Here is a 9,962-nt window from a genome sequence, read left to right on the forward strand (position 1 = left end):
AAAATACCCAAATAAATTCACTCACACACACACACACACACACAAACCGGGGGGGGGGCGGGGGGAAGAAGATATAACAACTACTACAATTACTTGAAGTTGATACAACAAGCAAACAGAAAGGACATTGTTGGGTGGGAGGGAGGAGAGGGAGGAGGGAGGGAGGTTTTGGTAAGGGGCAACAATAATCAACCACAATGTATATCAACAAAATAAAATAAAATAAATAAATAAATAAAAATAAAGAAGGATTCAAAAAAAAAAAAAAATCAACGATAGCCAAGCTGGGGCCACTAGAGCTCAGGGGCGGAGGAGGAGAGACCTATGGAGTTCATGAAGGTGGGAGAAGCCACGATGAGAGAAAGAAAGAAAGAACTGCTCCCACCATTTCAAATCCCAGCTGCTTCCAGGCTGGAGCTGCTGAGCGCATGGAGCAGGAGTCAGCAAAAGCCACAGCTGTGCCCTTCGGACAAAGTTGCTTGGAGGTGGCAGGGGAGGAGAGGGCCTTGGTGGCCCCCAGGACAGCAAGACCACTAATAGGGATCCTGTGGACCCACAAAGGAGTGAGGGGCCACAGACAACTGAAAAAAGGAGCCATTCAGAGGCCAATGAGTCATTGCAAGAGACCAGAGCACAGCCCATCCCATGGGAAGTGTTTGGAATGCAGGCAGTGGGGTAGACAGGCCCACCAGGAGAATAGTGGGACATAGCAAGGACAGCTGATCTGCCCCCCGATCAGCGCAGGACCACTCAGTGCAGACTGGTTAGGAATATAGAAATGAAGGGGGTGCAGTTTGATGAAAAGACTCAGGCCCAGAACAGAGTTTCCACACAACCCAGGTGCACCAGACCTCACAAGACCCAGAAGTGCTTATGAAGTTAACCGTTAAAACCTGACTGCACGGGCCGGCCCGGTGGCACACTGGAGAGTGCGCCGCTTGGGAGTGCGGTGGCGCTCCCGCCGAGGGTTCGGATCCCATGTGGAGACCGGTTCCCGCTCACTGGCTGAGCGCGGTGCGGGCACAACACCGAGGGTTGTGATCCCGTTACCAGTCAGTAAAAAAGACAAAAAGGAATAAAAAAAAAAAAAACCTGACTGCAGAAAAAGCCTTCCCCAGCAGCAATTTAAGTCAAACACACAGCTCAAGTGCTGGTCCCCACAGGAGGTTCCCCCATTTTAGAAGTAAGCAAAGGACAACAAATTAGTTCCAGTGCAGAGTTTAAGTGGTGGGAACAGTGAATAATCCAACAGAGAATTGAAAGAAAAAACAAAATACCCACAGACCAGAGAAAAACTTTGATAATAACTAGTAAAGTTCTCACACCACCAAGGAACACCTAAGCCCCCTGGGCTCCCAAGCCAGGGAGGGGGAAGGGCTGGGGGCCTCAGCCACGTGCCCCACACCCAACATCCACAACCAGCCCAGTGAGGACCACCAAGCTGCTGCAAGAAGCACCCTGGGCTCTTGAGCCAGGACAGTGGGGGGCCGATATCTTCAGCCAATCCCCCCAACATCTGCATCCATCCCACCAATGACCAAGCCACTGCTAGAAGCCCCCTGGTCTCCCCTCCATAAATGAGGGGGGTGCCACAGGCCTCAACCATGCCCCCCTTTCTCCTCCCACCCTATTTCCTTCTCCCTTCCCTTTTCCCCCTCCCCCCAACTGCTCCTCAACAACACCTTAAAATGTAAAAAAGAAACAATATTAATAAATAAATAAACTTTTTAAAAAATTTAAAAATTAAAAAAAAATAAAAATCAACTTCGATAGAGCTAAGAACTTAAAAAATATATATATATATATAAATGGTTTAGATATCCAAATTTATTTTATTATTTTTTTTAAAAGATGACCAGTAAGGGGATCTTAACCCTTGACTTGGTGTTGTCAGCACCACGCTCTCCCAAGTGACTGAACCGGCCATCCCTATGTAGGGATCCGAACCCGTGGCCTTGGTGTTATCAGCACCGCACTCTCCCGAGTGAGCCACAGGCCAGCGCTAGATATCCAAATTTAAAGGCAGAAGGGTAGCAGATGGAAAAAGATATACCATGCTGTTACTAATTTAAAAATATATATATATCTGCAATGTTTTACTCATATCAAACCAGGTAGATTTTACAGCAGAAGATATTACCAGGTATAAAGGAGGTAATTTAAAAATGATAAAGGGTCAATTTATCAAGAGAACATAACAACCCTAAATGTTTATGCACCTAATAATAGAGGCTTCAAAATGCTTGAAGCAAAACTTATTGAACCACAAAGAGAAATAGAAAAGTTGACAATCGTAGTTAAAGATTTCAATACCCTACCTTTTTTTTTGAAGATGACCAGTAAGGGGAGCTCAACCCTTGGCTTGGTGTTGACAGCACCACGCTCACCCAGTGAGCAAACTGGCCATCCCTATATAGGATCCGAACCTGTGGCCTTGGTGTTATCAGCACCGCACTCTCCCGAGTGAGCCATGGGCCGGCCCTCAATACCCTATTTTTAATAATTGATAGAACAATTGGACAGAAAACCAGTAAGTATAAGGAAGATTTGAACATTATCAACCCACTTGACCTAATTGACATTATAAAACACTTTACCAACAACAGCAGAATACACATCCTTCTCAAGTTCACAAATAACATTTACCAAGATAGACAATATTCTGAGCCATTAAACAAGTCTCAGTACATTTGAAAGGATTCAAGTCATTCAAAGTATGCTCTCTCACGACAATGGAATTAAATTAGAAATTGATAACAGAAAGATCTCTGAAAATGCCAAAATATTTGGAAACTAAATAACACAACTCTGAATAACCCATGGGTCAAAAAAGAAATGAAAAGGGGAATCGGAAAGTCCTTTGAACTGACTGGGAAGGAAAACACAGCATATCAAAATGTGTAGGATTATTAGCCATAGAATTTTTTGTAGATGCTCTATTCCCTGTTTGGTGAATTTTTTTTTTTCCTTTTTGTCTTTTTTACTGACCGGTAACGGGATCGCAACCCTCGGTGTCGCGCCCGTACTGGGGACCAGCAACGGGATCGCAACCCTCGGTGTTGCGCCCGCACCGTGCTCAGCCAGTGAGCGGGAACTGGTCTCCATATGGGATCCGAACCCTCAGCGGGAGCGCCGCCAAGCTCCCAAGCGGCGCACTCTCCAGTGCGCCACTGGGCCGGCCTGAATTTTTTTTTTTTAATCATGAATGGGTGTTGGATATTATCAAATGATTTTTCTGCATCAATTACTATGATTATATGATTTTTCTCTCTTTAGCCTGTTGATATATTGGATCACGTTAATTGATTTTGAATATTGAATGAGCCTTGCAGACTGCCGATACAGTTAAGAGGTAGATATCTTTCCCAACCCTCTCCCTTCCCACGGATGGAGGCAGGCAATGGTGACGAAGCCTGAAGGGGTAATCAAGTCAGCAGATGGAAGCGGCATGGGTCCCTGAGCCACTGTGTGGAGGAAAGCCCCTGCCCACCACGAACACTCACACATCAGTGATGTGAGTGAAAAACACATGTCTTTTGGATTAAGCCATTGATAGCTTGGGATTTATTGGTTACAACAGAGAGCATTTCCTTGCTGTTAACCTCAAAAGTCAGCAGTGTATCTTGAAAGACACCTTCTAATAACCATTAAGGACATGGCCTCCATGAATGTCCCTGAACGTATTGGTGATTTTATCCAGAATCAATTCTTGAGTATTAAAGGCCTTATGTTTAGTGCCTTGTCGTACCTCCTGTACTAAGAACACAAAAAAAGTAGATCATTTTGAACAAGAAATCTGACCAAAAAAAAAAAATCCCAGTTCAGATGCATTTGGGATTCATTTAGGAAACCATAGCCCCAGAGCTATCATCTCTGACAATGCTGGGCCTGGACCTCTCTGCTTTCCCCCCGTTAATGTCTGCTGCAGACAAGTGTCTGGAGAAATGGGAGTCCCTGAGCTGTCTCACTGCGACTCTTCCTGTGTCCTGCGTCCCCGTGATGGGCACACAGATGCCTCGGAGGAGTCGGTGCTCTCAGGCCCTGAACTTGTTCTGTGTCTGTTTCACTATTGCAAACTGGAAAGAACACACGCTGTAGAACTGCATACAAAACATGACCCAGAACTGCCTCTTGCTGTGTTTCTAGTGAAAACAAACAACATGCTTTCGACCTCCTTCTTATCACTTGCTGTCTCAGTCCCATTGGCCTCCTCTCTTTTAGCAAAATGCACTGATCTTTCAAATGGAAGATTAATGGGCATATTTTTAAAAGCTAAATATCTTGTCTACCAGGCCGAAGGAGGGTGTTTTCCGTATCGTTCTTCTCTGCACTTCCTCTCATCCTAAAGCTATTGGATTTGAGCTCTGTGAAATCTGATCTCGTTTATAAGCTCTGATTTATATAACGAATTACCTGTGTAGCGCTCAAGAAAGAACACGCATGTCAGATAACACTGGACTTTGATTGCTCCGCCCTGCCCCCATGCCCGTTTATTCATTCATGGCACGGTGAGATCCAGAGGGCCAGAGCAATTTCATCAGCCCTTGGAATTCGCATACTGTGAGCCTCCTCTCCCCAGACCATCTCGCTACCATAAATAGACATCACGTGGCTTCCTTTTATGATAAGGTCAGAGGAAACGAGTGCATGGGGAGAGGCCTGTAGGAGAGTTGAGCTCTAAGTTTCAGGTATAAAACCTGAGCAGTACCAGTCCTCTTGCCTGGGGCAGGATCAGAAAAGAGGGGCAGGGTGGAAGAGCTGGTGCCACCTCCTGGGGTGATTCCTTTGGATGCCTCCTGGGCAGTTCTCTGACCCTCAGCCGTGGTCTCTACCCTCTCAGTCTTTATCACTCCTGATTAGGTCTGCACACTCCTTCGCTCCCCACCTAGCCTTGCCAGGCTTTTGTGGCTCCCCTGGCTCATTTTCTGATAGAGCTGTCAGTTTTTATTGCTGATAGGAGAAATCATTTTCTCTCGTAGCTGAATGTTAATTGGCTTCTCCCCCTTTCACTCAGTTAGTATGTGCAGTCCCCTAGTTTATTTTTGCCTCAAGGGAAAGGTGCCTTAGTACAGAAGCATTCCAGAAAGACAAGGAAGGTGGCTCTTGCTAAATTGCTAATTGGTAATTGCTAAATCAGAGGTTAGGAAAAAGCTGAAGAGGAGGGCAAGGAAGAGATCATAAGCACATGCCCCTGTAATTCCGCCTGAGCTTGCACTGACTATATGCTCAGTGGCTACAGCACCTATGTACTGCAGGGGGCTAAATATTTGATAGGGAAACCCATGCTATCAGCCAGGTCTAGCTGACAAACATTGAGCATCTTGGAGGTACCAGCACCAAGACAGGTCCTAGAGATGCAGAGGTGACTAAGACCTGATGACAGTCCTGGGAGACAAACTGATAAACTGGAACTGTCAGTTCGAAGTGACAGGAGCAGTGGCAGAGGTGAGCAGGATGCTGTGGGGCTCACGGAGAGTCACAGAAACTTCTAGAAGGCAAAGGTAGAGCTCAGCCTTACAGAACAACCATGAGTCAGCTGGGAGGAGGTGGCAGCAGGGATATCCCAGGTAGAACAGTTCGTGCAAAATCATGGCACCATAAAACAGGGTAGTGCTGGAGAGGAACAGTAAGAAGTTTGGCATAGCTGGAGGTTAAGGTCACATAGAGAACCAGCTCAGGGCAGGGCTTGGGTGCCTAAGCATGTATTTTCCTCTTATAATTCTCATGCACTTGAAAAGCAAACAAACAAACAGACTTACTGAGATTTAGTTTATATACCATAAAATGCACCGGCTTAAAGTGTACAATTGAATGGTTTTTAGTATATTTACAAAGTTGTGTACCCGTCACCATAACTAACTCTAGGATGTCCCCAAAAGAAACTTTCTGACCAAGGTTTTTGACTGGGGCATGGCCTGGCCAAATTATGTCTCACATCAGTTTAGCAGCAGAGCAGAGACAGGTTTGGAGGGGGCAAGCCTGGGCCCTCATCAAGCCAAGAACATGAGCAATGGCCCAGCAGCGATTGTTCACAAGGGCTAAAGATTTGTAGCAGTGACAGGGTGAAACACACCCCATCTCTTAGCTGCTTCTGCTTTGCCAGGAAAAGAGCGGGGTTACGAACCCTCAGGCCGTCTTTGCTGGCTGGCTATTTAGTGGCAGTCATACAAATCAGTATTACAGATGATGTTGCCTACTGACAAAGAAAAATCGACAGAGAGGCCGTATCACAGCAAAATCTAGAATTCTGAAGTTTTTGCAAAATGGGAATAGCACAAAACACTTTTCAGCATGTTTCATGCAGCAAAAGTCGCAGTTTGCCTGTACCAAATAAAAGGCACAGGCTCTGTTCTCCAAGGCTCTGTAAACGGATGCTTTCAGACTGAAGTGCAGAGTCATCAACGAATCCCAGGTCATGAGCAGGACTTCCTCTGTGTAGTGTGGGTGGCTCATTCAAGTCTGAGGTCCTTAGCGAGGAAAGGATCAGCAAGAGACGGGTGCACCTCTGTAGTGGCTTTGGGGGCAGGTGGGTTTGATCTGAGCGTACTATGATAATTATATCACTTAGGTTTTTAAAATTGCAAGTAAGAGGGCCGGCCCGTGGCTCATATGGGAGAGTGTGGTGCTGATAACACCAAGGCCACGGGTTCGGATCCCCATATAAGGATGGCCGGTTCGCTCACTTGGGAGAGCGTGGTGCTGACAACACCAAGTCAAGGGTTAAGATCCCCTTACCGGTCATCTTTTATAAGAACAGCAACAAAAAATAAACTGCAAGTAAGAAATAATATCAAACTGGCTTTAACAATAAAAGGGACTCCATTCTAACAAAATCTTTTACTATCCCCTTACCGGTCATCTTTTATAAGAACAGCAACAAAAAATAAACTGCAAGTAAGAAATAAAATCAAACTGGCTTTAACAATAAAAGGGACTCCATTCTAACAAAATCTTTTACTAGGATTATGTAGAAAACCTCTCCTTACACCAAACATAGAAATGCAGGACAAAACATGATCAAGTAAATAAATAAATAAATTGTCAGTGCATGGCTGAGTTAGTGAGCGAGAAATAGATGTCCCCAGGGGCCCTAAACAAAGAGTGAAAAACCAGAGTGGTGATCACATGATTTGGCCTGCAGTTGCCTCGGGCAGGAAAGCAAGAGAGGGGCGGAAGGATAATCAGAGCCACTAACCCACAGGCCTTCGTTTTGGGGGCTGTGTTGAGACTAGAGATAAGATCTTCAGTTGACAGGAGGTGGAGAGTTGAAACTATGTCTCCTTGCAAAGCCAGGCTTGTCTGAGGGCTGATCTCTCAGTGAAAAGTGAGCTAGAAAAACCTACCCCCTGGTACAGGGAGATAACAAGGAAGCTTGTTTACCATAGCACAGGCATAGAGCAGTGGGGGGCTAAAATAGGATCCCCTGAAAAATCCAAATCTCAAGTCTATGCTTTGAATGTGTTTGAGAGTCAAATTTGTAATGCATACATGGTCTGAGATTTCAATGCCAAAAGAAGAAAATTGGTACCAGGCTGGTGACAACCCTGAACCACTTGGTAAAGCAGGTGTCAAATGACTCTAGAGGGGCACTCTTACAACTCAAGTAGCGGGAAATTCCCATACGAAAACATACCCCTCCAAAGATGAGCTCACAATGTAAAATCTCAATACATGTGAAGGAAGAGATCATCTCGAAAACGTCAGCAGACACCACAAACAGAAGGATTAAGGCCCAAGACTCTGAGATAACAGAACAGCGGGCTGAAAGAGAATATAAAATAAGCATATTTAGTATGATTAAAGGCCAAAATAAAAGATTCTAACTCTTATAATGATATATTATGAAAAGAAGAATAGACAGATTTAAATAATATTTACAAATGAAATGATACAGTGTTTGAGATTTGCCTCAAAATAATCTCAGGGTGGGGGGCTGTTGGAAGGATCCAGGGGACAAAACAGACTAGCTGTGGACTGACACTTGTTGAAGTGAATAGTAATAAGTACATAGGGGATTATTATTCCACTGCCTCTAATTTTATATACATTTGAAATTTTCCATAATAAAAATTATAAAACAAGCAAAAAAAAAAAAAAAAAAGCTCCAAATAGAACTTCTAGAAATGAACAATATAAATAATGAAATTTTAAATTCAGGTCAGGCTTACTGGCAGATTGGAGACAGATGAAGAGATAATTGGTAAACTGGAAGATATGGGGAAAAAAATCATGACTGCAAAGCAGAGAGATTAATGTACAAAAAACTTAAGAGAGATTAAGAGACAGCAGGAATAAAATGGGAAGGTACATCACTCATTTAATAGGAGTTCCGAAAGAAGACACCATAGAGAAAAGGGAGAGGCAATATTCAAAGAAACAGTGGCTGAGAGTTTTTGAGAACTGATATAAGACCTCAATCTTTGGATTTAGAAAATATGAAAAGCCCTAAGCAATAAGTAATAAATTCATCCCTAGGCACACTAGAGAGAAACTATAAGATACAAAAGACAAAAAGACAACCATGAAAACAACCAGAAAGAAAAGGCGTGTTACCTAGGGGTAGCAATTATCCTGACAGAGGACTTCTCAACAGCACCAAATCACAGAAGAAAACTAAGTAATGTTTTCAAAGTGCTCAGGGAAAATAATTGCCAATTGTACTAGTCAGTTTTCTCTTGCTTATAACAGAATACCTGAAACTGGATAATGTATTAAAAAATGAAATTTGTTTCTTACAGTTTTGGAGGCTGGGAAGTCCAAGGTTGAGCGATACATGTAGTGAGGGTCCTCTGCTTGGTGGGGCTCTCAGCAGAGTCCTGAGGTGGTGCGAAGTGTCACGTGGTGAGGCCTGAGAAGAGCACTCTAACGTGCTCACGCGCTCTCCTTATAAAGCCCCCAGTCTACTCCCTGATAACTCATTAAACCATTAACCCATTAATGCACGGATAATGGACTCATCCATTCATAAGGGCTAGTCCTCATGATCCAATCACCTCTTAAAAGCCCCACCTTTCGAATGCCATATTGGGGATGAAGTTCCAACAAGAGCTTAGGGGACATTCAAACCACAGCACCAACCTAGACTCTGATGCTTAGCTAAACTACTGTTCTAGGACAAGGGCAAAACAAAAGATACTTTCAAATGAAGACTGAAGACTGAGGTGAGTTTACCGTACTCACACCCTCACTAAAAGTACTAATAAAGATGTACTTCAGGAAAGAGAAAATTCAACCCAGAGGGAAGAAGAGATTTGGAAGCAATAATAAGTCCCATTTACTGAGTGCTTGCTGTGTACCAGGCACTGTTTTAATGACCTTTCCTTATTAATTCAATCCTCATGAAAACCCTCAGAACTGAGTGCGATTATTAACATACCCCCTTCACAGATAAGGAAACTGAGGCACAGGAAAGTTAAAAACTTGCCCATGGGCACAGATCTAGAAGCAGAAGAACTCCGAAGTTTAGCTGCAGAGCCCACATCTTAACTGGGATGCTGTCCTGATTCCAGAAGCAATAGGGATGTGCCTCTCAGCCCTATGGGGGGAAAGAAAAGATGCAATAATGAGCTTTCAAGTAAGCAGCATTGCCTCGAGTCAGCAAACATGTTGCCAAGTTTCAACTCATATTAAACTTCAGGGGCCATCGTGTGAAGAGACGAAGACTGAGCGGCTGTGGCTGCGTTGCTGACCTCAAGCAGCAGCCAGCCTGTCTATGGAGAACCCGGGAGCAGGAGATTCAGGATCGGATCTGTTCTCCCTTCCCGCTCCTGTGAGATTTTTTTGATCTTCAGCTACACTTTGTGCAGAACCTTATTATCAAACACAGTGGCTAGTAATGTTACCAGCAAGACAGATTCTCGCTCCGTGAACTCCCATGTGTTCACTGGGAATCTCAACACTCTGGTCAAGAAGTCTGATGTGGAGACAGTCTTCTCGCAGTATGGCAGAATTGTGGGTGGCTC

The 9,962-nt window shown here is 44.2% G+C and overlaps 1 pseudogene; it reads left to right on the forward strand.

Annotated features, from left to right (window-relative positions):
• LOC103591949 overlaps positions 1-9,962 on the forward strand; it is a 24,476-nt pseudogene that overhangs the window by 12,965 nt on the left and 1,549 nt on the right.

This window comes from Galeopterus variegatus, unplaced genomic scaffold (assembly GCF_000696425.1).
Source record: "Galeopterus variegatus unplaced genomic scaffold, G_variegatus-3.0.2 Scaffold55, whole genome shotgun sequence".
Classification (NCBI taxonomy): Eukaryota; Metazoa; Chordata; class Mammalia; order Dermoptera; family Cynocephalidae; genus Galeopterus; species Galeopterus variegatus.